Source organism: Choloepus didactylus, chromosome 4 (genome assembly GCF_015220235.1).
Source record: "Choloepus didactylus isolate mChoDid1 chromosome 4, mChoDid1.pri, whole genome shotgun sequence".
Lineage (NCBI taxonomy): Eukaryota > Metazoa > Chordata > Mammalia > Pilosa > Megalonychidae > Choloepus > Choloepus didactylus.
The window spans coordinates 180,872,853-180,900,795 of record NC_051310.1 but is presented as its reverse complement, the minus strand read 5'-3'; the positions used below and the strand labels follow the sequence as shown (position 1 = coordinate 180,900,795).

General features: G+C 34.0%; 1 pseudogene; it reads left to right on the top strand.

Moving 5' to 3' along the window:
* The first annotated feature begins 11,240 nt into the window (after positions 1 to 11,240).
* LOC119533025 lies at positions 11,241 to 13,289 on the top strand (annotated as a pseudogene).
* The last annotated feature ends 14,654 nt before the right edge of the window (positions 13,290 to 27,943 follow it).

Below are 27,943 nucleotides of genomic sequence, written 5' to 3'. Positions count from 1 at the left end.
TTAGATCATATTAGACACAGGCTAAATTCCATATTATTAGCACACAAAAGTTCTGCTTTATCTTTTAGTTTTTCATTTTTTGTGTTCATAATATTAGTCCTTCCATCTGGGAAACCACCCTGCACCATCTTCCTGGTAAACATTTCCAACACAGAGTTTGATAAACTTTTATCTGTGTGAACTTTTCTTTACCCTTCATCACCTCCTCAGCAGAGAACTGGCCATTCCATTCCTTCCTTGGTGCCCCTTTTTATCCTCTTAATATTTTGTTAATGGCCATTATAATGCCTAATTGCCACAGAATACACATCTCCACTAAGTATATTAATATATTTTCTTATTTCTTCACTACATTTCAGAAAGGAAGTATATTATTATCTTAAATATTTATTTATTCTTTAATTTTTAACATATATATATATATATATATATATATATATATATATATATATATTAGCTTCTGTGCATGTTTCCAGCTGAGGTTGAACAAGGTGATTCTCTCCCTTCTTGTTTTATCTCTCATACTGTAAGCAAGTGTCCTTTTTGTGGTATATTTAGCATGGTGTTTTTCACATTTTTATGCTTTTTTTTTTTTTTTTTTTGCAATTTCACTGCTTAAAATGATCCCCAAACATGGTTCTAAAGTTCTGTCTAGTGTTTCTAAGAGCAAGAAAGCTATGAAGTGCCCTATAGAGAAAATAAATGTTAGATAAGCTTTGTTCAGGCATGACTTCTAATGTGGTTGACTATGAGTTCAATGTTAATGAGTCAACAATATATATTAAATAAGTTGTCTTTAAACAGCAACATACATAAAACAAGGTTAAATATTGATTGGTTGACAGAAATGTGACCACAGGCTTTCAGGAACCTAACTAACCCTAGGAGCAATAATTCAGTACTCACTAACTCAGTGTTTCTGGCCACTTCTAGAATAAAACTACCATAATTAACAAGAATTGATGGCATTTTAAAATGCTTACATTAGAAAAGAAGAAAGGTATACAATAATTGATGGAAATGTCTCAATTTAAGAAGTTGAAAAAACAAAGAAAATTTACTTTAAAATAAGCAGCATGATGGAGGTAATAAAGATAAGGGAAGAATAAATGGAATAGAAAATGGAGAAAAAATTGGGAAAATCAATTAAACCAAAAGCTGCTTCTTTAGAGAATCAATACTGTTGATAAACTTTTAGGTAGACTGATAAAGATTAAAATAGAGAAGGAACAAATTGCCACTATCAGAAATGAAAGAGGAACTATCACTGCAGATTCTATAGACATTATGGAATATGTCTGGTCAAAATGTGGAATAGAGGAATCAACATTTTGACAATGCATTCTTCAGTTTAGATGAATAGGCAAATTTATCAAAAGGCAGATTATCAAAATGGACTCAAAAACACATAGAGTGTCTGAATACTCATAGAAAAATAAATTGAACTCCTTTAGAAATAAAAAAAATTGAAATCATAATTAAAATCTTTCCCACAAACAAACAACAAACAGAAAGACAAACTATAAAACTACAGGCCCAGATAGTTTCACTGGTGAATTTTAATAAATATTAAAGAAAGATATAATGCCAATACTTTGAAATTCTTTAAAATAATAGAAGGGAATACTTCCCAGCTCGTTTTACGATGCTATCATTACCATGATATCAAAACCAAATAAAGACTTTACAAAACAGAAACTATAGATCAATATCCTTTGTTTATACTAGCAAAAATTCTTAACAAATAATTAGCAAATATAATCTAACAATACATCATGACCATCTGGGGCTTATCCAAGTAATAAAAGGTTGGTTTATCATTTGAAAATCAATGTAATTCATCATCATAATAAAATAAAGTAGAAAACATATATGGTAATTTTAATACATGAGGTAAAAAATTTGACAAAATGCAGCTTCCATTTACAGTAAAAATTCTTAGCAAAATAGAAAGAGAAGAAAACTTCTCCAACCTGATAAAATGCGTCTATGAAAAACCTACAGCTAATGTCATACTTAATGGTAAAGAATGAATGTTTCCACCCTAAAAGGAAGAAAAAGACAAAATGCACACTCTTATCACTTCTAGTTGGCATTGTACTAGAGCCAGAACAATGAGGCCAAAAAAGAAATGAAAGGAATACAAATTGAGAAACACAGGAAGATGAACTGTTTTTTATTGCTGGTAATTGTGTATGTCAAAAAATCCTAAGGCATCAACAACAAAGCTACTATATTACTAAAAACAAACCCCAACCAAGTCCTCACTCCTAGCACAAAATTTAATTTAATTTAATGTGGGATATAATTCTAAATGTAACTGCCCTAAATATAAAATCTCTGGAAGGAAAATTGGGAGAAAATTTTTGAACTAGGCAAACACCTCTCAGATAGGATGCAAAATCTATGACAAAATAAGAAAAAAGAATCAATGAATTTGGCATTATCCATATTTAAAACTTTTGCCCTTCGAAAGACATTGCAAAAAAAAAAAAAAATGAAAAAAGCAAGTCACAGATTGGGGAAAATAGTGCCAATACATAATCTGACAAAGAACTTCTATATGAAATAGAGACTTCTTACAACTTCATATTGATAAAAATGGGCAAACTATTTGGAGACACCTCATAAAAGAAGAGAAATTGTCAATAATCCCATAAAAAGATGTTCAACATAATTAGTCATTAAGTAATGCAGATTAAAATCACTATTGATATCACCTCATCTATTAAATGACATATTTAAAAAGAGTGACCTTACCAAGGTCACTCCAGGCAAAGACCTGGTCACTCCAGAACACTCCAGGCAAAGACCTGGCGTGACTGGAACTTTCACACATTGCTGGTGGGAATGAAAAATGATTCAAACATTTTCGAAAACTGTTTCCTAGTTTCTTATAAACTTAAATTTACATATAACATTTGACCTAACTATTCTACTCCTAGTTATACATCTAAGAGAAATGTAAACTTACGTCCATATAAAGACTTTCTGTTATGTTTTCTTCTAGAAGTTTTGTAGTCTTAGATTTGACATCTGGCTCTATAGTCTGTTTTGAGGTAATCTGTATTTACAATGGGAAGTAACAACAATGTCCATTTTCCCTTACAATGATATCTGTTGTTGTAACACAATTTGGTGAACTGTTTTAGCACATTAGTTGAAAATCAAGTGACCAAAAAATATATATATGAATCTTTCCTGTCTATTTTATTTCATTAATCTATGGGCTTAACCTTTTGCCATTTCTTCACTATCCTCAGTGTAGCTTTTTAGCATGTCTTGAATTCTTACTTCTTCTAATTGAAGTTATTTAAGAGACAGCTCTCCCCTGCTTCTGCCTACTTTTGGATTCTTATAATGCTTTTAAGTAGATTTTTAAAAATTATTTTGTTCAGATTTTATGTTTTTTTCCATGAAAGGGTTCATGAGATTGCTTCATCACCAGTACTAGAAATTCTTCTCACTGTCTCTTTATATTATATATTCATATTTTTCAGTAGGAATTACTAATTGGAGAATTTGTATTATAGGAGTCTTTTTTTTGAGGGAAAAACAACAGGTCTATAAATTCTTAGCCTGTTCTGAACTGATTTTATATTATTTAGATGAAAATTTGCTTCTGTCATTTTAAAATACAGAATTTGTTAAAAAAATCAGAAACTTTTTGGTTTCTTTCCAGTCTGTCAAAATCTGCTTTATTTTAAAGTTCTGTTTTTCAGGTCATTAGTTTATATGGTGGATTAATGCCTTCAGGCTTTCTGAAAATGACACATTTAACAGTGGCTGAAGCACTCAATTTTAGGAGGATGATTCTGTGAATGCAAAATTACTCTCTAAACCAAAGTGAATTAGGTTCTTTCAGTATATCTATTTAGCATGCTAGCCTAGATGCCATATTAACACAATAGGAGGGAACAAGTGCTAAGATGTCATTTCAGTGTAAAGTGTCAAATTCATCAACTGTGTCCTTCAAAAAATTTTTTTCCTGGCCTAGAAAGAACTGCCACTATCCCCTGAGTTTAGAGTTCTCATACAAAGAAATGCCTAAACTGAAAATATTCATTTATATATGTTGTGTATTAATGACCTCAAATCCCAAAAACATTGTAAACACCTTGACCACAGTTACAATGTAAACAGGTTGAGAATAACATGTTTTTGTAGCAAATGATAACCAGACATTCGTGAGGATGATATGACATGGAATGGCTTCTCTTTTCCTGTTGACCTTTGTCTATGTTAGTTTTTATTTATTCCAATAAAGCGTATTCTTTAACCCATGATATGTGACATTATGAAATTTGTCCTAAACCTTGTTGATATGAGGTGGTGACCCAGAAGGGACCCACCTTGTATAAAGAAAATTTCATGTTTCCCTTCTGTTCTGCTATATCACCTCTGTCATGTATTGAGTCCACACATGTGTTAGTCTTCATCCCATCTATTCTTTTCTGTTTGTGTGTTTTCCTACATCTACACCTCATTGTTGGCAAAGTATCTAAATTCCTATATCATTATGAAAAAAAATCTCAAAGCCTATTATGGCATTTTGCTGTTCAAGAGAATATTGGCTGTTCTTGCATCTCTGTACTTCCTTAAAAATATTAGAATCAGTTTGTCAGGTTCTCCAGAAAGCTGTTGAGATCTGCTTACATTGAGATTGTATTGAATCTGTTCATTAATTAGGAATAATTAACTTGTTCACTATATTTATTTAGGTCTTAAATGTATTTTAATAAATTATATTATTTTTACAGATATTTTCAGGTTTTTTTAGATATACTTCATATTTTATTTTTTATTAATGCTATTTAAATGATACATAACATTTTAAATGTATTTTTTATTTTGCTGGAAAATAGAAATATAATTAATATTTGTACATTGATTTTTAAATCCAATAAACTTTCTAAATTCTCTTATTAATATAATAATTTATTTATTCATGATTTTTGTTTCAACATACATAATAATATTGTTTGTGAAAGATAAGGATTTTGGTTCTTCCTGTCAAATAATTATAACTTTTTTTCCTCATAATACTTCACTGATTAAAATCTCCAACAATATGTTGGTTAAAAGTGCTGATGGGAGGAAGCCTTAATTTGTTTACTAATTCAAATGGAAAGCTTTCAAACTTTCTCCACAAAATATGATGCTTGCTGTAGAATTTTTTAGACATCCTTAGTCAAATTGAAGAAGTTATTTTCCATTAATTGTTCACTAAAAACTTTTTTAAATCATTAGAACACATCAAATTTTATAAAATAATTTTCCACCTCTCTTGAAATAATTATATTATCGTCTCCTTAATCTCTGTCCACCACACTTCATAGGAAGTGTTCCCTCCTTTTCTTTACCTGTAAATGTTTGAGTAAATTTTTCAGTAAAACAGTTAATTCTAATTTGAATTAGAATTAATTCTTGCATTTTTTGTAGAACTTAGCAGTTAAATCACCCTTATTTTGATTTTCCTCAAAGAAGGAATTTTGATTATTGCGTTAAATATTTAATAGTTTTGAGTATTTTGTTTAATATCAGAAATATTTCTTACATGAATATTTAGAAGGATCACCTGTAAACAATCCATGTCTTGCTATAGTTGTAAAGGGCCCGAGATTTACGCTGCTTGTAAGCTAATAGTTAGCCTGCCACAGTTTCACAGATGCTGGCAGAAGACATGAGACTTCTGGGTCAGAGATAAAGGATTTTATTTCTGCCAGCAATAGCAGTAGTCAGAGTATCAGCACTTGCACTGGCTCCCCTAAGTTCAGTTTCTGAAAAGTGCTATTTGATTCCTGAATTGCAAGCAACTGAGTTTAGAGAACTTAAATATTTTATAATGGGCCCTAAATTTGCTTGACCTTTGCCACAGAGGGAGACATGAATTTTATTATACCAGAAAGTAAGTAAAGCTACTCCTTGCTATGAAGAGAGACTGTGTTTCTCTCTTTCAAGGCTGTTTACATACATCTTTGAAAAAAAAAAAAGGCCAGAACAAAGCCAGTCAATGCATTTGTTCATAAGACATGATGAAATACAAAAGACCCATGGAAAATTGTTCCCAACAGGACTATTAGGTGTGGAGACATTTTTGACTACTGATTCATTATTTAACAATTTAAAACTATTTAATTTTCTGTCCATCTTTGAGTCACTTTTGGTAAATTATACTCATCTAAGAATATATCTATTTCACCTAAATTTTCAAATTTGTTGACCTAAATTTATTTATATCTTCATTTTATTTCTCTGTAGAGCTATAGTTTTGCACACCTTTTAAATCCTAATTCATTTTATTTGTGTCTCATCTCTTTTTTCCTGATTAATATTGATAAAGACAACAATTTTTTTGGCCTTTCAAAGAACCAACTGTGGCAGATACTGTGGTGTTTTGTTGTCTCCTTTTTCAGTTATTCTAGAAAATGAAGCTAGATTATATTTTTCAACCTCCTTAATAAGCTGAGTTATGGTTTAAGTTTTAGCAAATCGAATATGGACAGAAGTGAAATATACCATTTCCAGACCTGACATTAAAAACCCCAGTCTTCTTGGTTATCTTCCGTGTTCTCCTGCACTCATCACTTGTCTGCTGATTGGATGAAAATACATCACCAGAGGAGATAGAGGCTCTCTGAGGGAGTGTCAAGTTCACTAAAAGGATAGAATATGAATGACTTAATAACCAGAGCTCCCTGTCCCCTTCATTTTCCTACTCTGCTGCCTCTATTGGACATGAACAACCTTCACTGTGTTAACCCATTGAGATGTTGGGGTTGTTTGTGTTAACAGTTGGCATGTCCCAACCTTTGCTTTATTTGATCTCCTCTATTGTAAGTGTGTTTTTATTGCATTAACTTCTGTTCTTTAAAAATTTCCATCTTTCTACTGTCATTTCGTTTTATATATGTATTTTAAATAACTTTTTGAATGAATGCTTATCTAATTTCTTTTCAATATTTATTTTTAATATTAGTACATAAGACTATAAATGTTCAACTAAATATTTATAGCTGCATCACATAAACTTTAAAATGCAATATTTTAATTATCATTCTGTTCTGAATATTTTCTAATTCCCCTTATGTTTTTTATTTGACCATTAGTTATTTGAAATCATCTTTCTTAGTTTCCAAACATTAGGAATTTCCTACTTATGATTATTACTTTTTATTTCCAATCATTTTCTTAGGGAAGGTGGTATAATGGTAACAAACCTTTGAAAACTGTTGAGACTTGCTTTATTGCCCAGTATGTAATTAATTTTACTAAAATTTCTGTGTTTTGGAAACTAATGTGTACTCTGTAGCTATTAGATTCTATGTCCTATAGATATGCATTAGAGCACATTATTTATCGTGTTGTCAAGTCTTCTTTATTAGTGACTTTTTGTCTTCTTACTATATCAGTTACTGAGAGACTTACATAAAAATAGTCCACAATATCTGTAGATTTATCTATTTCTCCTTATATATCTATCAGTTTTTACTTTATATGTTTTGAGGCTTTGAAGCTATTACATTAGGTGAATACAAGTTTAGAATTATTATATCCCTCTGGAGAATTTATATTTTATCATTATGTATTGAAGTGTGAACAAAGTATTGAATTGTTTATAAGTATGTATTTTAGGGTATTTTAGAGCCAGCTACATGTTCAGACTCCCAGGATCTGAATAGGATCTACTTAAAACAGTTTACCCAAGAAGACATGGTCAGGAAACACAGCTCACCAGCAGTGCAGCATCCTGCTCAGAGAAGTGGTCCTCTCATCAGTCTACGCAACAGTCTACACAGCCATACAAGAGCTATTCTCTTTGTTCTCTAGGTGACAGATCAGGTAAAAGGAGATGATGTCCATGTTAGTATCTGTGACATCCACTTTGGCTTAGAGCACTGTGCCAATAGAGCCAGTATCTCTTGTTATAGTCTAGAGAGCCCATAGGAGATAAGTTCTACAAAGATCACTGCTATCAGGTATTCAGAGTCCATTCCTACTTCTAGGTCAAATGGAATTTACCAATCAATGATCACTTTTACCAAATCAGTCTTGCCTGGTAATACAGCTTTACCTTCCCATTTTATCAGGTGTCCAGGGGAATAGAGATAGAAAGCTAACTCAAGATCAAATGTGTTCTTAGAGAAGGAGACAAGGTTTGGTTGTCCTTCACCCACAAGAGACTTATTTTCTTTAGTAATCCCTTTTGTCTTAAAGGATTTTGTGTTGTCTAATGTTACTGTATCTATACCAGACTCCTGTCAGTTAAAATTTCCTGGCATATCATTTTCTACTTTTTACTTTCAAATTTTGTGTATATGACATGATTTTTGATATGTCTCTTTTTAAGAGCATATAGCTAGATTTAAATGTTTATATAGCATGATAATATTTGTTATTTAACTGGAACTTTCTTGGCTTCTTTTCTATTACATGGTTATTTCTTATAAATTCCATTTTTTCCTTGGCCATTGCTTCTTGCTTCCTTTGCTGTTGTTTAGAAGTCAGCTGTCAACCTAATTATCTCTTGAAGGTTTTATATAATTTTCTCTCTAGCTTATTTTACTTTCAGAGTTTCAATCTGTTTTAGTGCCTGTATTTCAGTATGATATATATATATATATTTATATATATATATGTTTATATGTATGTGTGTGTGTGTGTATATATATATATATGGATTTCTTTTACTTTATTTGTGGATCCCATTTTCCTATTAAGCAGTAGGGTTAGAACAAACCATTTGGAGTGGTTGCAAGTTTCCATTTCTTGATCTGGTGCATAAAAATGTGTACTAAATAGGAGTGACTCTCATAATTTATTTGGCTAAAGATCCTAGATTTCACTGCCGCAAATAAAGAAGTATAATAGGAATGGCCAGATTTCCCTCTAAATAGGTTCCCAGTGATATGTTATTAGAGACAAGAATTTAGACTATCATCTTTAGCAGAATTTGCCAGTACACTTTTAAAGCCACTCCTTTTTCAAACAACTAAAATTTATTTACAAATACTTAAAGTTAAAAAAAATTATTTTAATACCAAGTACTAAATGGCATAAACAAGGAAAACAATGAGGCCATTCATAATTCACTGTTTATCCTTTAATTCTAAAATTCCTAAGCCATTCTTTATGCATTGACTGAAATTCCTATAAATGTGTTCACTGAACTGGGTTACCTGATTAAAATTCAAGTATAATTCTACTGATAGTTTTATTTTGTCTGTAGTAAGAACAGAACATAATTTATTAATTTTCCAATTGTTAGTACCTATTTTCAATTTATTTATGGTAGACATTATTCATTGTAAGTATACCCTTCTTCCCACATCCAGAAAGGGCCAACTCAACTCTTACTGCCATTTTCCAAATTTTTCTGTACACTTCTTCAACAACATATTCAGTGTAAAAAAGATCAAAGTTACTACTTTAAATATCCTTTAATCCAACAGCAAAGTCACTCCCTAGGATTCAGGTATGTGCTTAGAGAACAAGATATAAATTCCCTTTGGCCATCTGGGATCCATTTATAATATATTACAGCCAAAAGTAAAGCATAAATATCACTATTTTTCTGTAGTGTCAGTTGTGGATTTGTAAACATAAGAGAAAATTTAGATCAATATGAGAGTATTGATTACAACCATGTATTCTTATGTAAGGGGAGAACAAATTCCACTGATTTACTTATATAATAAAAGTTGAGAAGTGTAAGATTTATATTTTGCAAATCTCCATGATTCAATTTTATATGTTCTTTCATATCATAATGATGATACTGTAAGCTTAATGTATGTGTTTCTAGTGTCCCCAAGATAGTGTTAAACATATATTCTATATCCCTAAAATCATTCAGTTGGGCTGCAAATAGTGCACAGTATTTCCTGAAATGACCATTGTAGGTATGTTGTGTATAATATAAGGCTTGGCCAAAAGGTAATAAACTAAATTTTAAAACTTTACATTTCATGTACAATATTTTTTAAATAATAGAAGATGTAAAAAATACAAGTTAGCTAAAAAAATCTTAAATTCAATCACCCAAATTTTATGTATTTACTTTCACATTTTTTTTTTTGCTTTGGTACATTATTTTTATACTTGACTAGATTTCAAAACTATAAAGTTCAATATTCTGCATTGTATTTTATTTAATCTTTTTAAATCTTTTTTTAAACTTTATCAAAAAATTGAAAGAAACATTTCAAACAAAACGAAACAAAGGAATAAGAAAAACAAATAACCTAAAATAACTCTAGAAAGATATTTGTTTCCATGTTATTTGGAAGAATTATCACCATTCTTCTCAGTTTATAACTTTGAATTATTTTTCAGAAAAATGTTTGAATATTATGCCTACTTTGTTTATACACTATTCATATTCAAACACCATAACATGATTTTATTAATGGCATTTAGTTTTGAAGAGCATTTAATATATTGAAAAATATGTAGGACCCATGGGATAAGGGTTTTTCCTATCATTTTAATAAAACTCCAGTTTTTACATAGCAATAGATACATTTCTCATATTAACCTACATTGAGATTTAATATAGTTATCTGACTTTCATATATCCCAAGTGCTACATGAGGAAATATTAAAGAGCCTTTTTAAGTACAAATAGAATTGAATGTTGATTTTCCCTTATCTTTGTGAAAGGAAAGAACAGCATTTAATCTTTTTGTTTTTGTCTTCTTGGTTGTTACTGAGCTACTTCTTTAGTGAATAGCTAGTGATTTCATGAAATTGTAGGAAAAATGAGAGTATTATATTAATTTTATAGCAATGTATTGTATTTTCTTGCATGAAAAAGTGATGTAAGGATACCAAGTGACATAACTGTAATTCAAAATTTATTGTCTCAAAAGTGTAAAAGTGATATTTGGACAGGCAATTCATGATGAATTAATAAATGTATTACTTCTGTCCTGGTAAAATAGTTGGATGAACTTTAGGCTAATACCTATACACTTACTTTCCGCCATTAACCTATACACTGGGAGATTGATTAACTCAATCAAAAATAATAAGATATTCAGGCTATGCCTACATTCATGGACGTCTTCAGACATACTGCTAACTATCTTCTCCATATGTTGGCACATTTGAAAAGTAATTTTGACTTCTCTGTTCATTTGGATAGAGATTTTTAAAAACCTAGGTCTTTTTCAACAAAGAAATTGATAAGGAAAACAGAAAATAACATTAACTTCGGCTAGGAAACATGATAAAAGAAAATGGCATTGCAGCAAACCCGTGAGTTCAATTTATGATTTTCAACTATTTCATGTAATTCAATGTGAGGGCAGATGGAAACATTTTGGTAATGTTTTAAACATGGTGTTTAAAAAGAGTGCTCTTTAATGCCATCTTTGTAGGAAAAGATTGGGTAATATGACCAGCTAGCAGAACATATTTCCCAGATAATTATTATTATTATTAATATTATTATTATTACTGGTAGGTATGGTTATGTCTGATTTTTGTTCACTTACATGTAAGTGTAGTGTTAGTTGGGACTTTATTTAGGAAAGGGAAGGGGCTCAAACCCGTTTTCTGCCTCCTGCTTTCTCCTACTGCCTGTTTGAAACAAGAATACAATCACTGGAGTTTTAGTATATATTTTTGGCAATGAGATGACTTTGAAGATGGAAACTAGGCTCTTGGAGATAAATAGGAGCCTGAGTCTGCTGTAAAACTGCCATATTTGCTCTCAAATGCTATTTACCTGAGAGAGAAATGACATTTTATCTTGTTTAAGCAACTGACTCTTAAACTTGGCTACAAATTGGAAATACCTGGAAAATTTTGAATACTTGAGATACCTGGGTTTTGTTCCCAGAGATATTGATTTGTTATTGTATGCAACCTGGGCATTGGGTTATTTTAAAGCTCCCCAAATAATTCTAACATGCAGCAAAGTTTGATCACACTAGTTTAAAAAGGTTTTGGGGGGCTTTCTATTATAGATGAATACAATCATTAACTGATACACTGGTTTTATACAGTTGTTTTATTTAATAAACCCAAGTGAACCTACAGGGCTCAAAACACATGATGTCAAAGCTGTTATAGCTGAGCTAGAGTCTACTATTACAGTTAAAAACTTCACATTTCTATACCACTTATTTTATCAAAATATAAATCAAGGTTAAATTTATTTAAAGATTTACAGATGTTTTATCAGTAGGTCTGGCAAAATATTTCTATTGTTATAGTGACTAGAAAATTAATTTAAAAAGTTTTTGTTTTGAGTTGTAGGAATGATTATTGCCAATAATAGGAACTTAAATTTAGTAATTTGATTATTTTGATTAAATTTAAATAGGAAATTAAATAGGATTTAAAATTTTTTTTAAAAATATTAACATTTTTTCCTGAAAAATGGGCAGGACGGAAACTTATTGTCATAATAAAATCATGTACTAGTGCTTTGTTAATATTCAAACTCTGATTCCATTATTGTCCCAATTTTATTCTTTTGTAAAAGTTTTCTTTTTACTTTTGAAATTCTTAAGAACATAAGAGGTTAGGTATTATATGGGTAGAATATAGGTTAGTGGGACATTTAAGAATCACTGGGAATCCCAGATGCAAAGGGAGCCTGTATCCACTTTCTACTAGCATTTTTCCACATGCCTCTACTTGGTACTCAAGAGTCAAGGCATGAGTTATGGGATGCCCTTCCTACTGCCAGTGTTAGAGGTTTGAGCAGGAGTATCTAGAGAAGCCCATCCAAGCCCCAGACCCTACATGAATACAAGGTGGTGATTAGCTGCCACTGGGGTAGCATACAAAACCTACCTGTATTCCAGCCCTTCTTTGAAAGGAAGCAAAAGCAGTCTGTCTTAAGGAAGGGGAAAGCAACCTGCTTGTGCCTCAGACCAGACCCTGCTCTAAGACAAGACAAAAGACTTGCACTTAGTAATAAGTAAGAAGAATCTACTGGTGGGGGTGGCGGCAGGAGTTCATGGAAGGACTTCCTCTGTGATATAGGCAGGTGGGGCCTGCTGAAAACTGAGGACCAGTGACAGTGGTGGCGTTTCATGATGAGGTGGAGATGGAGGACTTCCAATATGAAGGAGGAGGACTCAGAGACATATTTCTACCCCTACCTGTGTGGGGATAACTTCTCCATGACCAAGGAAGATTTGGAGAATGAAGAAGATGTGGCAACGTATCCTAGCTGCTCTCTCATTATAAAAGTGATTTAAGTCAAAGATCAGTTTATGTGTGGAGAAACAATCCCAACACCTCCCACCAACAAAGAGTTACTGAAATGCTGAAGAAGTGTGTTAGTTTCAATGTATTATGTCCCCCAAAATGCCATTAGCTTTGATGCAATCTCATGTGGGGAGACGTATTAGTGTTGATTAGATTGTAGTTCTCTGAGTGTTTCCATGGAGATGTGACCCACCCAACTGTAGGTGATGACTCTGATTGGATAATTTCCATGGAGGTGTGGTCCTGCCCATTCAGTATGGGCCTTTATTAGTTTACTAGAGCACCATATAAGCTTAGACAAGGAGCAAGCTTGCTACAGCCAAGAGGAACACTTGGAAGAACACACAGAGCTGAGAGCAACTGAGAGTGACATTTTGAAGAGGAGCTGCAGCTAAGAGAGGATAAAATGCCCCAAGAGCAACATTTTGGAGAATGCCATTTTGAAACATAACGGGGGGGGGGGGGGCAAGCAGACGCCAGCCATGAGCCTTCCAAATTAACAGAAGTTTTCCAGCCAATGGCCATTCTTCAGGGAAGGTACCCTCTTACCTTGGACACTTTGTGGACTTAAGACTGTACCTTTGTAACCAAATAACCCCTTGGCTTTATAAAAGCCAGTCCATTTCTGGTGTTTTTTTTTTTTTTTTTTGCAAACTGGAACAAAAGTCTTTAAGAACCCAAATCTGGAACAGTTGAGAATGAGCCAAGATGGAAAAATCAAGTGCAAAGTTACAGATCACTTCACAAGGACAACCTTTTTGCGGTTTGTTGTTCTGCTACAGAGTGTGGATTCTTTCCAACAACTGCTACATTCACCTTCAATTAAAGAAGCAATACACAAAATGACATTACTGGATTTCATGCATTAAATCTTGAATTGCAAGTGTTCTTAATTTCCCACCCAAATTTTTAAAAAAGATAATTTCAAATCAGTACATTTCCCCCCACTCAGTTTCATTATTTTTATATCTTAAACCTAATGACTTAAGTGTCTGATAAAAGAATCATCTACCTCAAAGTTATTAGTATTCCTTGACAAAAAAGGGATTGTATTTTTTACTTGATTATTAAGATTATTGACATTAGCCCTTCCTTTGAAATTTAGCATAAACTTTGCTAAAAAATTTGCTAGCTAAAATTCGCTGATCTCCTCAGTCTTGTCATTGTTAGAATCAAAATATTCTGTTAAGCATGTCTTTTCTCTTATGCTTCATGCATAGAGTGCTGGTTGTAGTGGTAAAGAGAAAATACAGTGAGTTCATAATTTCTCCAGAACTAAAAGTTAGAGAATAAGAAAGAAAACTAAAAAGTGAAATGGTCAAAGAATATCGAGTTTTCTTTTCAACATTCTGTATGTTTCTTGAAAATCAGGATAAGATAAAAAGACTAGCAGCCAAGGGAAGCAAAACTGGTAGCAGAATGAGAGGAGTCAAACATGTCAACTTAGTAAATGAGATGCTTGAATGATTTTGCCAGATCAGAGCAAATAATATTTCTGTATCTTGGTTTTGTTTGTTTCTTTTTAGAAAAGGCTAATGAAATTGTACTCTAGATGGGGGTTAATGTCCAATCTTCATGGCTAGAGGCAATGCTTTCAGCATGATTGCTATATCATGCCACTATTGCTAAAAGATGAAGCCTCTACAATGGCTTCTGTTTGCTGAAGATGAGCTCAAAAACTGGAGGTGTATTCTGAATAAATATGCCCATGGGGGCATATCTAATAAGCCATCACCTGCAACCAAATCAGACATGCACTCTTACTGAGATGTTTGCCCAGGAGAAAAATAAATATATAACGATAGTCCATTAGTCTTCCTTTGCTGCAGTACTGAGAGGTAGCACAAAATTAGAATCACTTATATGGAAATTCAAAATTTCCCTTTATGTATGAAACTTTCCTGCAAATAATAAAGTTGAAAAAATGAACTGCTATCTGGCAGGTTGTTTGGGAAATGGCTCCTAAGAGAAACTGACTTGCTAGAATTTGAATATTCTATTACTTGTTGATGAAATGTGCTACACACACTCACTGGGAGGTTTAAATTAAAACAAATGTGTAACCTTTTGCCTGTTTACAGCATGGCTATGTGCAGCCAGTAGGCTGAGACATAATAAATCATCATGGTACATCATGTGAAACATTACATGGCATATGCTTGATATGCTGAGAAATTTCATTGCTATGTGCAATACTGATACCCCTGACATAATCCACAACTGCTTTCCAAAAGCTGGTCTTGGAACCAGTGACTGTTCAAATGAAAGGAGAAGGATATGTGATAACTCTGACTGGAATGAGCTGCTACAAATTCAACTTTTGATGGCTTTGTAGACATTGATACCACATTAGCTCCCTCTGCTAATGTTGAATTTCAAACAAGAACAGACACCCTTGACATAGGTCTGTTATGAGCACAGAAGAATGGGAAGAAAAGTTGCCAAAGTTGAAACATCCCGGGGGGAAAGAGGCATAAATGGCCCTGGCAATCAGTGATCAGTGATAAACTGCAAGAGTTGGAATGACTAAGTATGTTTGTGACCTACAAAAGAACCATCAGAATTCAATCCAATGTTAAGCAAAGTAAAACCAGGGTTGTTTTAGATAAGACAAGAGTTTTGTGTGATATATGTGCCTTATTTAGCCAAACAGATATTTCTGGAGCCTAAGAACTGATTTGTAGTCCAGCCTCTGCCTCTCATTAGCTTTTGTAATCTTTGACAATGTAAGTGGATTCTTATCTGTACAATTAGTTTATTGGATCAGGTGATTTCTGAACTGTCAGTTCTGTAATGTCAGGTTTGGTAGCTTGCCGGAACTGAAATAGCATCTGAAACTCTTATAACTCAAACTATCTTAATCATGAATTACAGAGAAAGAGACTCTATTCTTCAAAAAATTGATGTTACCACACTTCTGAATTTGAAAATTATAAAGAAAGCTGTTTAAATGTTTCTACTTACACTTTAGTGTAAACCTCCAGAAAGAAACATTTTCTTTGGAAAGCACCCAAATTTTTTGACAACTGTGCATATTAATTTATTAACAGGATAAACTATTTGTATGCTAAACAAAGTCAGATAATTTAGAAAAAAAACAAACTCACCTCAAACTCCTAATTGACTCACCTTCCATCTCTGCTCCTTCTACCACCACCCCTGTGAATTGTCTCAAAAAAGTAATATTTCTGACACATTATATCAGGTTTTACTGTTATTTTATGACCAATGTCTGTCTGGTGTTCAAAGAAAAAGTATGAGAAACATGAAAATATTGTCAAGAGAAAAAATTCAGATCAGGAGTAGGCCCAGAAGTTGGAATTATCAGAAAGAGAGTTAAAAAAAAAAAACTGTAATGTATATGTTAAAGGATCTAGTGGAAATTGTGGATAATACGTTCAAACAGCATGTGCAATTTCAGCAGAGAGAAGTGATATAAAAGACAACAATTAATTGGAAATTCTGAAAACGAAAAAAACACCATATCATGGATGAAGGATTCCTTTGACAGGCTTACAAGCAGACTGGACACAGATAAAATCAAATCTGTGAATTTGAAGGTAGGGCAATAAAAAGTATCCAAACTGAAACACAACGAGTAACCAGAGCAAAATAATAATAATAATGAGAATAATAATAATAATAATAAGAAGAAGAAGTAGAAGAAGAAGAAGAAAAGAACATCCAAGAGGTCAAGAGGTGTGGGAAAATATGAGTGTGGTTTAATAATATGCAATTATTTTCCAAGAAGGAAAAGAGAGAGAACCCAGCAGAATAATTATTTGAAAGCATAATGGCCAAGAGTTTTTCAAAATAATAAAAAAAAACCCACATATCCAAGAAGATCAGAATAAATACAAAGAAAAACATCAAGTCAAACTCTTGAAACCTAAGATCAAGAAGAAATCTTGAAGGCAGTCAAAGAATTAAAAAAAACTATAAATACAAAGGAAAAAAATAAGAATGGCAGCAGACATCTCATTAGAAACTATTGCAAACCAGAAACAATGGAGCAATATATTGCTCCATTTTTAATATCTCTTAAAACGTTCAATCCAGAATTCTGTATGCAGTGAAAATATCTTCCAAAAGTGTAATCAAAATGGGGACTTTTTCAGACCAAAAAAAGTTGAGCAAATTGTCAGAATGTCTGAACTACAAGAAATGTTAAAGGAAGGTCTTCAGGTAGCAGAAAATTGATACTGTGTAAAAATGTGTATCCACACAGAGGCACGTAAGGGCTGGAAATCATAATCTGTGCGTAAAGATAAATGTGAGTTTTTCCTTACTTTTGTCTCTGTAAAGGATAATTGACAGTTTAAAACAAAAAATAATAACTGCATATGTTAAGGTCTATAACATATTTAAATGTAAAAAGTACTAACACAAAGAAGGGAAGGTGGGAATGGAAGTACACTATTCTAAAGTTTTACATTACATGTGAAACTGTATTATACGAAAGTAGACTGTGATAAGATAAAGGTGTATGATGTACAGTATACATATGTTAATATTTGTATTAAATTCTGGAAAAACATAAATATATTTAATGTTTTTTATCTCTTGACTGTAGTCACTTAGGGACCTTAAATTTTCATCAAAATTTCATGGAATAGCAAATGTTACTAATAGTAAATTTTATGTTATGTGTATTTTACCACAATAAAAAAAAATACCCCCCAAAGAAGAGCAACAGAAGTATCTGAATATAAGAATGAAAATTATTAAAGAATATCACAAAGTAAGGAAAATATTCTGTAGTTTTAAAAATGTTAATTTTGCAAACTGAAATAAATAACTGCTGCTCATGGTTCATTTTTAATTCTTGTTTCATTTTACCACTAGAATTTTATAATAGGTGTTCAAATCTCTCAGAAATAGTACTCCTAATATTTTTCATTTTTATAATTTTCTTGTAAATTTTTCCAAATCAAGTTTGTTTTCAGTTTATTAATCTTTCATTTTATTTATCAAAATACATTAATGGAGCAATTGAGGAAGAATTGGCAACTGTAAAATGGAGCCTTGCATCTAGGAATAAGTATACTTTCTCATTTATTCAAATTTTTTATTTGGCTCTCAATAGTATTTTATTACTTTGTTTCCAAGCTCCTGGCATTTCTTATCATTTATTACCATGTATGTAACATTTTTTACTTCTATAAATGTCATTGAATTCCAAAATATTTTAACTGGTTATTTTTAAAATAACAGTTAAATAGCTGTTAACTGGTTTCTGGTATATTGTTTATATACCAGAAAGCTATTCATTTTATATATTAATTTAAATATTTTATATAATTAATTTAAAAACTGAGCATACTGGAATCTTTTGTTGTTATATTTAAAAATTATTCCCTTGGGATTTCTAGACATGCAATCCTATCTAAATATAATGGCAGTGTTTTTGCTCCTGTTTTAGTCTGCTAGGCTCCTGAAATACAGATAACATGAAATGGGTTGGCTTTTAGCAATGGGCATTTATGAACTTACAAGCTCACAGTTTTGAATCTGAGAAAAATATCCAAATCAAGGCATCATAAGGTGATGCTTTCTTCCTGAGGACCAGCTGCCAGAGATCCTGGACTCCTCTGTCACATGGCAAGTCACATGGTGGTGTCTGCTGGTCTCTCCCTTTTCTTCCAGGTTTCATTGCTTCCAGCTTCTTGCTTCAGTGGCTGTTTCTCTCTTTGTCTGAATTTCATTCTCTTATAAAAGTTTCCAGTAGGAGTATTAAGACCCACCCTGAATGAGGTGGGTCACATCTTAAGATCCTACTCACCAAAAGATCCTACTTTTAATGGTCCCTCACCCACGGGAATGGATTAACTTTAAAAGAACATACTTTTTGGGGGTCCATACAGTCCAAACCATCACACCTCATTTCCAAAACTTTTCCCAAACTTTTGACTTTCTTGAATTGTTCTAGACTTTAAAGGGAAGGCTTCTGATGTTTCAAGTGAATTGTGGTGCTTGATTTTGGTTTACGCTTCATATTTATTATTGTGACAAGGATTTTTAAGAGGCATTGATAATGATTTTTGTCAGCATCTATGATTTGATCATATGATTTTATTCATAAAATGAGCAACAATTTCCCAATATTAAACATCCTTCCCTGAACAACCCTACTTGTCATACAGTGTTGTCCTTATAAGGTATAATAGAATTCCGTTCAATAATGTTTTATTAAATATTTCTGCATCAGTATTCATATTTTTAATTGTTCTGTGATTTTCTCTGTGTGTTTTCTTTGTCAGACTTTCATATTGGCATTATATACTTTGTTAAAATAATTCAAAGCAAACTTCTAATTAACATGATGGCAACTCATGCTTTGTGGAACTGCCATAGGCATCAAACAGATAGCTAGACCCAGATGCAAGATAAATGTCTTCATGGACCATAAATAATCTAAAGGCAGAATTATGAATGTGGCTAATGCCATGGGTTGCTCTTGCTTCAGATTTTCTAAAATTTACATTTAAGGCAATAAATTGTCTTCTGTGGTATGTAGTACTCTGTCTTCATTGCTAAATAATTCATAACTTTAGTTTTCATTTCCGTTTTATCTGGATCTACTTACAAGAAATTTATAAGATCCCAAGTGAATGAATTTATTCTAGCCATTTTTTTTAATATTCATTTTATTGAGATATATTCACATACCATGCAGTCATACAAAACAGATCGTACATTCGATTGTTCACAGTACCATTACATAGTTGTACGTTCATCACCAAAATCAATCCCAGACACCTTCATACCACACGCACAAAAATAACAAGAATAATAATTAAAGTGAAAAAGAGCAATTAAAGTAAAAAAGAACACTGGGTGCCTTTGTCTGTTTGTTTGTTTGTTTGTTTCCTTCCCCTATTTTTCTGCTCATCCATCCATAAACTAGACAAAGTGGAGTGTGGTCCTTATGGCTTTCCCATCCCATTGTCACCCCACATAAGCTACATTTTTATACAATTGTCTTCAAGATTCATGGGTTCTGGCTTGTAGTTTGATAGTTCCAGGTATCTACCACCAGCTACCTCAATTCATTAGAACCTAAAAAGGGTTGTCTATATTGTGCTTAAGAGTGCCCACCAGAGTGACCTCTCGGTTCCTTTTGGAATCTCTCTGCCACTGAAGTTTATTTCATTTCCATTCACATCCCCCTTTTGGTCAAGAAGATGTTCTCCATCCCACGATGCCAGGTCTGAATTCCTCCGGGAGTCATATTCCACATTGCCAGGAAGATTCAGTCCCCTGGGTGTCTGATCCCACGTAGGGGGGAGGGCAGTGATTTCACCTGCCAAGTTGGCTTAGCTAGAGAGAGGGCCACATCTGAGCAACAAAGAGGCATTCGGAAGGAGGCTCTTAGGCACAATTATAGGGAGGCCTAGCCTCTCCTTTGCAGCAACAGTCTTCCCAAGGACAAATCCTGTGGTAGAGGGCTCAGCCCATCAAACCACCAGTCCCCTGTATCTGTGGGCATGTTAGCAACCATTGCGATGGGGCAGGCCAATACCCCTGCATTCTCCACCAGCTCCTCAAGTGGACTCTGCATATTTTTGTTTTTAAACTTTTTTTTTAATCAACTGTATGAAAAATAAAAAAAATTTAAAAATTTAAAAAAACATGCAATAAAAGAACATTTCAGAGAGACCATAACAAGGGAGAAAGAAAAAGACAACTAACCTAAGCTAACTACTTTACTTCCAACATGTTCCTACTCTACCCCAAGAAAGTAACCTAATATAGCAGCATTTCTGTGAACTTGTTCCTACTATACCCATCAGAAATTAGCAGACCATAGTCATTCCTGGGCCTTCCCAGAATGTTAAATTTACCCACAATAGCTTATCTGTTCTTATTGGATTATTGTTCCCCCTTCCTTAATTACTCCCTATTGCCAGTTCCCCTACATTCTACATTATAAACCATTTGTTTTACATTTTTCAAAGTTCACATTAGTGGTAGCATATAATATTTGTCTTTTTGTGTCTGGCTTCTTTCGCTCAGCATTATGTCTTCAAAGTTCATCCATGTTGTCTTATGTTTCACGAGATCGTTCCTTCTTACTGCCGTGTAGTATTCCATCGTGTGTATATACCACATTTTATTGATCCACTCATCTGTTGAAGGACATTTGTGTTGTTTCCATCTCTTGGCAATTGTGAGTAATGCTGCTGTGAACATTGGCATGCAGATATCTGTTTGTGTCACTGCTTTCCGATCTTCTGGGTATATACCGAGAAGTGCAATCACTGGATCTAACACTAACTCTATATCTAGTTTTCTAAGGAACTGCCAGACTGACTTCCAGAGTGGCTGAACCATTATACAGTCCCACCAACAATGAATAAGAGTTCCAATTTCTCCACAACCCCTCCAGCATTTGTAGTTTCCTGTTTGTTTAATGGCAGCCATTCTAATTGGTGTGAGATGGTATCTCATTGTGGTCTTAATTTGCATCTCTCTAATAGCTAGTGAAGCTGAACATTTTTTCATGTGTTTCTTGGCCATTTGTATTTCCTCTTCAGAGAACTGTCTTTTCATATCTTTTGCCCATTTTATAATTGGACTGAACTATAGCCATTGAGTTGTAGGATTTCTTTATATATGCAAGATATCAGTCTTTTGTCAGATACGTGGTTTCCAAAAATTTTTTCCCATTGAGTTGGCTGCCTCTTTAACTTTTTGAGAAATTCCTTTGAGGTACAGAAACTTCTAAGCTTGAGGAGTTCCCATTTATCCATTTTTTCTTTTGTTGCTTGTGCTTTGGGTGTAAAGTCTAGGAAGTGGCTGCCTAATACAAGGTCTTGAAGATATTTCCTACATTATCTTCTAGGAGTTTTATGGTACTTTCTTTTATATTGAGATCTTTGGTCCATTTTGAGTTAATTTTTGTGTAGGGTGTGAGGTAGGGGTCCTCTTTCATTCTTTTGGATATGGATATCCAACTCTCCCAGCCCCATTTGTTGAAAAGACCCTTATGACCCAGTTCAGTGACTTTGGGGGCCTTATCAAAGATCAGTCGGCCATAGATCTGAAGGTCTATCTCTGAATTTTCAATTCGATTCCATTGATCTATATGTCTATCTTTGTGCCAGTACCATGCTGTTTTGAAAACTGTGGCTTTATAATAAGCTTCAAAGTCAGGGAGTGTAAGTCCTCCCACTTGGTTTTTCTTTTTTAGAGTGTCTTTAGCAATTCGAAGCATCTTCCCTTTCCAAATAAATTTGATAACTAGCTTTTCCAAGTCTGCAAAGTAGGTTGTTGGAATTTTGATTGGGATTGCATTAAATCTGTAGATGAGTTTGGGTAGAATTGACATCTTAATGACATTTAGCCTTCCTATCCATGAACATGAAATATTTTTCCATCTTTTAAGGTCCCCTTTTATTTCTTTTAGTAGAATTGTGTAGTTTTCTTTGTATAGGTCTTTTATATCTTTTGTTAAGTTTATTCCTAGGTACTTGATTTTTTTAGTTGCTATTGAAAATGGTATCTTTTTCTTGAGTGTCTCTTCAGTTTGTTCATTTCTAACATATAGAAACATTACTGACTTATGCGCATTAATCTTGTATCGTGCTACTTTGCTAATTTTTTTTGTTAGCTCTAGTAGCTGTATCGTCGATTTCTCGGGGTTTTCCAGGTATAAGATCATATCATCTGCAAACAATGACAGTTTTACTTCTTCCTTTCCAATTTGGATGCCTTTTATTTCTTTGTCTTGACAGATTGCCCTGGCAAGCACTTCCAGCACAATTTTGAATAACAGTGGTGATAGTGGGCATCCTTGTCTTGTTCCTGATCTTAGAGGGAAGGCTTTCAGTCTCTCACCATTGAGTACTGTGCTGGCTGTGGATTTTTCATATATGCTCTTTATCATATTGAGGAAGTTTCCTTCAATTCCTACCTTTTGAAGTGTTTTTATCAAAAAGGGATGTTGGATTTTGTCAAATGCTTTTTCAGGATCTATTGAGATGATCATTTGATTTTTCCCTTTTGATTTGTTAATGTGTTGTAATACATTGATTGAATTTCTTATGTTGAACCATCCTTGCATGCCTGGAATGAACCCCACTTGATCATGGTGTATGATGTTTTTAATGTGTCTTCACATTCGATTTGCAAGTATTTTGTTGAGGATTTTTGCATCTATATTCATTAGGGAGATTGGCCGGTAGTTTTCCTTTTTTGTAGCATCTTTGCCTGGTTTTGGTATTAGATTGATGTTAGCTTCATAAAATGAGTTAGGTAGTGTTCCATTTTCTTCAATGTTTTGAAAGAGTTTGAGTAAGATTGGTGTCAGTTCTTTCTGGAAAGTTTGGTAGAATTCCCCTGTGAACCCATCTGGCCCTGGGCATTTATTTGTGGGAAGCTTTTTGATGACTGATTGGATCTCTTTGCTTGTGATGTGTTGGTTGAGGTCTTCTATTTCTTCTCTGGTCAGTCTATGTTGTTCATATGTTTCCAGGAAATTGTCCATTTCCTCTACATTATCCAGTTTGTTGGCATACAGTTGTTCATAGCATCCTCTTATAATTTTTTTAATTTCTTCAGGATCTGCAGTAATGTCACCTTTTTCATTCATTATTTTGTTTATATGGGTCTTCTCTCTTTTTGATTTTGTCAGTCTAGCTAGGAGCTTGTCAATCTTGTTGGTCTTCTCAAAGAACCAAGTTTTGGTGATATTTATCTTCTCTATTGTTTTTTTGTTCTCTATGTCATTTATTTCTGCTTTAATCCTTGTTATTTCTTTTCTTCTACTTGGTTTAGGATTGGTTTGCTGTTCATTTTCTAGCTTCTTCAGTTGATCCATTAGTTCTTTGATTTTCGCTCTTTCTTCCTTTTTAATATATGCGTTTAGTGCTATAAATTTCCCCCTCAGTACTGCTTTTGCTGCATCCCATAGTCTTTGGTATGTTGTGTTCTCATTTTCATTTGTCTCTATATATTTAGCAATTTCTCTTGCTATTTCTTCTTTAACCCACTGATTGTTTAGGAGTGTGTGTTGTTTAACCTCCAGGTATTTGTGAATTTTCTAAGTCTCTGATGGTTATTGACTTCTAATTGTATTCCATTTGTGGTCAGAGAATGTGCTTTGAATAATTTCAATCTTTTAAATTTATGAGGCTTGTTTTATATCCCAGCATATGATCTATTCTGGAGAAAGTTCCGTGAGCACTAGAGAAGAATGTGTATTCTGGTGATTTGGGATGTAATGTTCTATATATGTCTGTTAAATCCAATTCATTTATCAGATTGTTTAGGTTTTCAGTTTCCTTATTGGTCTTCTGTCTGGTTGATCTATCTATAGGAGAGAGTGATGTGTTAAAGTCTCCCACAATTATTGTGGAAACATCAATTGCTTCCTTTAGTTCTGCCAGTGTTTCTCTCGTGTATTTTGTGGCAGCTTGATTGGGTGCATAAACATTTATGATTGTTATTTCTTCTTGTTGAATTGTCCCATTTATTAGTATGTAGTGGCCTTCTTTGTCTCTCAAAACATCCCTGCATTTAAAGTCTATTTTATCTGGGATTAATATTGCTACACCTGCTTTCTTTTGGCTGTAGCTAGCATGAAATATTTTTTTCCATCCTTTCACTTTCCATTTCTTTGTGTCCCTGTGTCTAAGATGAGTCTCTTGTTTGCAGCATATTGATGGTTCATTTTTTTTGATCCATTCTGTGAATCTATATCTTTTAATTGTGGAGTTTAATCCATTTACATTCAGCGTTATAACCGTGAAGGCATTTCTTGAATCAGCCATCTTATCCTTTGGTTTATGTTTGTCGTATATATTTTTCACTCTCTCTATTAATATCCTTTAATGTACCCACACCGAATCTCTTTAGTACTGAATCTTTCTCCATGTCTCTCTCTCCTTTCTTTGTTTCTCTGTCTGTAGGGCTCCCTTGAGTATCTCCAGTAGGGCAGGTCTCTTGTTAGCAAATTCTCTCAGCATTTGTTTGTCTGTGAAAAATTTAAGCTCTCCCTCAAATTTGAAGGAGAGCTTTGCTGGATAAAGTATTCTTGGTTGGAAACTTTTCTCACTCAGAATTTTAAATATGTCATACCACTGCCTTCTCACCTCCATGGTGGCTGCTGAGTAGTCACTACTTAGTCTTACGCTGTTTCCTTTGTATGTGGTGAATTGCTTTTCTCTTGCTGCTTTCAGAACTTGTTCCTTCTCTTCTGTATTTGACAGTGTGATCAGAATATGTCTCGGAGTGGGTTTATTTGGATTTATTCTATCTGGAGTTCTCTGGGTATTTATGGTTTGTGTATTTATGGTGTTTAGAAGATTTGGGAAGTTTTCCCCAAGAATTTCTTTGAATACTCTTCCTAGACCTTTACCCTTTTCTTCCCCTTCTGGAAAACCAATGAGTCTTATATTTGGATGTTTTATATTATCTATCATATCCCTGAGGTCTGTTTCGATTTTTTAGATTTTTTTCCCCATTCTTTCTTTTGTGCTTCATTTCCGTTCCGTCTTCTCCAGGTAACTGATTGCATTTTTCACTTCTAGTCTTGTACTATGAGTATCCAGAATCTTTTTAATTTGGTCAACGGTTTCTTTAATTTCCATAAGATCATCTATTTTTTAATTTAGTCTTGCAATGCCTTCTTTATGCTCTTCTAGGGTGTTGTTGATGTCCTTTATATCCTGTGCCATGCTCTTCTTCATGTCCTTTGTATCCTGTGCCATGAGCTCATCATTCATCTTTATTTCTTTGATTAGTTGCTCTAGGTACTGTGTCTCCTCTGATCTTTTGATTCGGGTGCTTGGGCTTGGGTTATCCATATCATCTGGTTTTTTCATATGCTTTAAAATCTTCTGTTGTTTTTGGCCTCTTGGCATTTGCTGAACTTGTAGGGTTCTTTTAGGATTTGTAGACCAATTGAAATCCTTATCTCTAATTTGTCTGATCTACAGCTTCATGGAGTACACTTTCTCTAACTAACCAGCAGGTGGCGTCCACGAGCCACCTGTTCCCCTCAAGCCAGTTCTCTCCTGCTTTGCCTTTGTGGTGAGTGGGGGAGTGAGTCTTGTGGGTCCAGTTGGTGTACCAAGCTTGCGTGTGTAGTTGGTATTGCCCGCCCTGTATATGGGGCATGTGTCTGGGCGGTCAGGGAGGGGGGGTGGCTCTAACAATCAAATCTCCCTGGTGTTCCTGGAGTTTTAAAGCTGCTGCAATAGTATTATCTTTCAGTTTAGTCCTGCCACAGTTTGTCTCTGCACTGACCCACAAGTCCTTGGTATAGCCCCCTGGAGACTTGCGAGTGGTCCCTCTTCCAGGCTGTGCACCCCCTGGTCCTCTGTTGAGGGATGACTGTGCTATGTCACAGGTGAGTGCCGTCCCCCCAGGGCAGTTCTGCGCTTCAGGGCTGTGTAGGGAGGCTCCCAGTCTGCTGAGTGGACACCACCCTTTTCTTGGGAAGTTGTGGTGTTTAGTGAATTTTCTCAGCCACTGGATTATTGCCTTTTGTCTCAAAGCTCTCTTAGTTTCTGCCTTGTCTTGACCTGCCCAAATTGCAAGTTTTGAGGCTTTCTGTATTGGGCTTCTTACAGTAATTGTTTTAGAAAAAGAAAAAAAAAAAGATAAGGAAAAAAAAGGGCCGTCCTGGCAGATCTAATGGGTTATGGAAATGCTAAGAGACAAAGCAACTAGGGCCATTAAGGAAAAGTCCAGGGGGCAGAGAGATCAGTTTTTCTTTGGGATTTGCATATGAGCCTCAGGGCCTGAGCTCTGCCCTTCCCCCTTCTATGTTCAGTACAACTCCAAAAAACCTCCACTTTTCTTTTTGCGCTTTGCTTGCTGTTTCTTGCTATCCCTATCTCCTCTCTGCTGGGGTGGCTGCTCTCAGATTATCTGGTGTCTGGTCTCAGTCTATGTATGATTGGAGTTTGGATCAGTATAATGAGTTTCCAATAAGAGCCACCACTGCAGTTCTCCCTTCTTGTTCCCAGCGCTGACAGCCCCTCCTCCCACAGGACTGAGCCTGGCAGGGAGGGGCGCGGGTCCCCTGGCCACAGAAACTTACAGATTTCGCTGATCTCAGCAGTTCGACATGTTCATGAGTGTTGTATGAAGTATGCCCAAAGTCAGATTGCTCTGCGGTGTCCAGTCCACGCAGTTCTTGGCTTTCTACCCACTTACCTGGAGGAGTAACTAAAACATACACCTCAGCAATCTGCCATCTTGCCCCGCCCCCCTATTCTAGCCATTTTGAAGCTTTTATTTCTAACTTTATTACATTGTGCTAAGACAATTTGGATTCTCTAATTTCAGCTTTTGCAATTATTTTTTGAGATTTCCTTTTCTTTTGTTGCATATTTCATTAATTATTACAGTAAATAATTTTTACTGCTTTGCATGTGTTTGAGAAGAATATCAGGTGGTCCAAAGTTGTATGCATTGTGAATATCTTTGTGCTTCATTAAGCTTGTTAATTATGTTATTAAAATTTCTATATCCATACTCATTTCACCTATGGAATAATTTGACTTCTGAAGGACACATGTTAAAATCCCCTGCAATGACTGTATCATTTCTCCTGGAAAATTTTTAACTATGTTGTCAGTATATAAAGTGTTTTCACTTATGTATATTCTTTTTGGTTATTTCCCTCTGATCTTTTTATTTGCTCTTTGCCTTAAATTTAAAATTTAATATTGTCTGATACTACACATCATTTTCTTTAATGAGA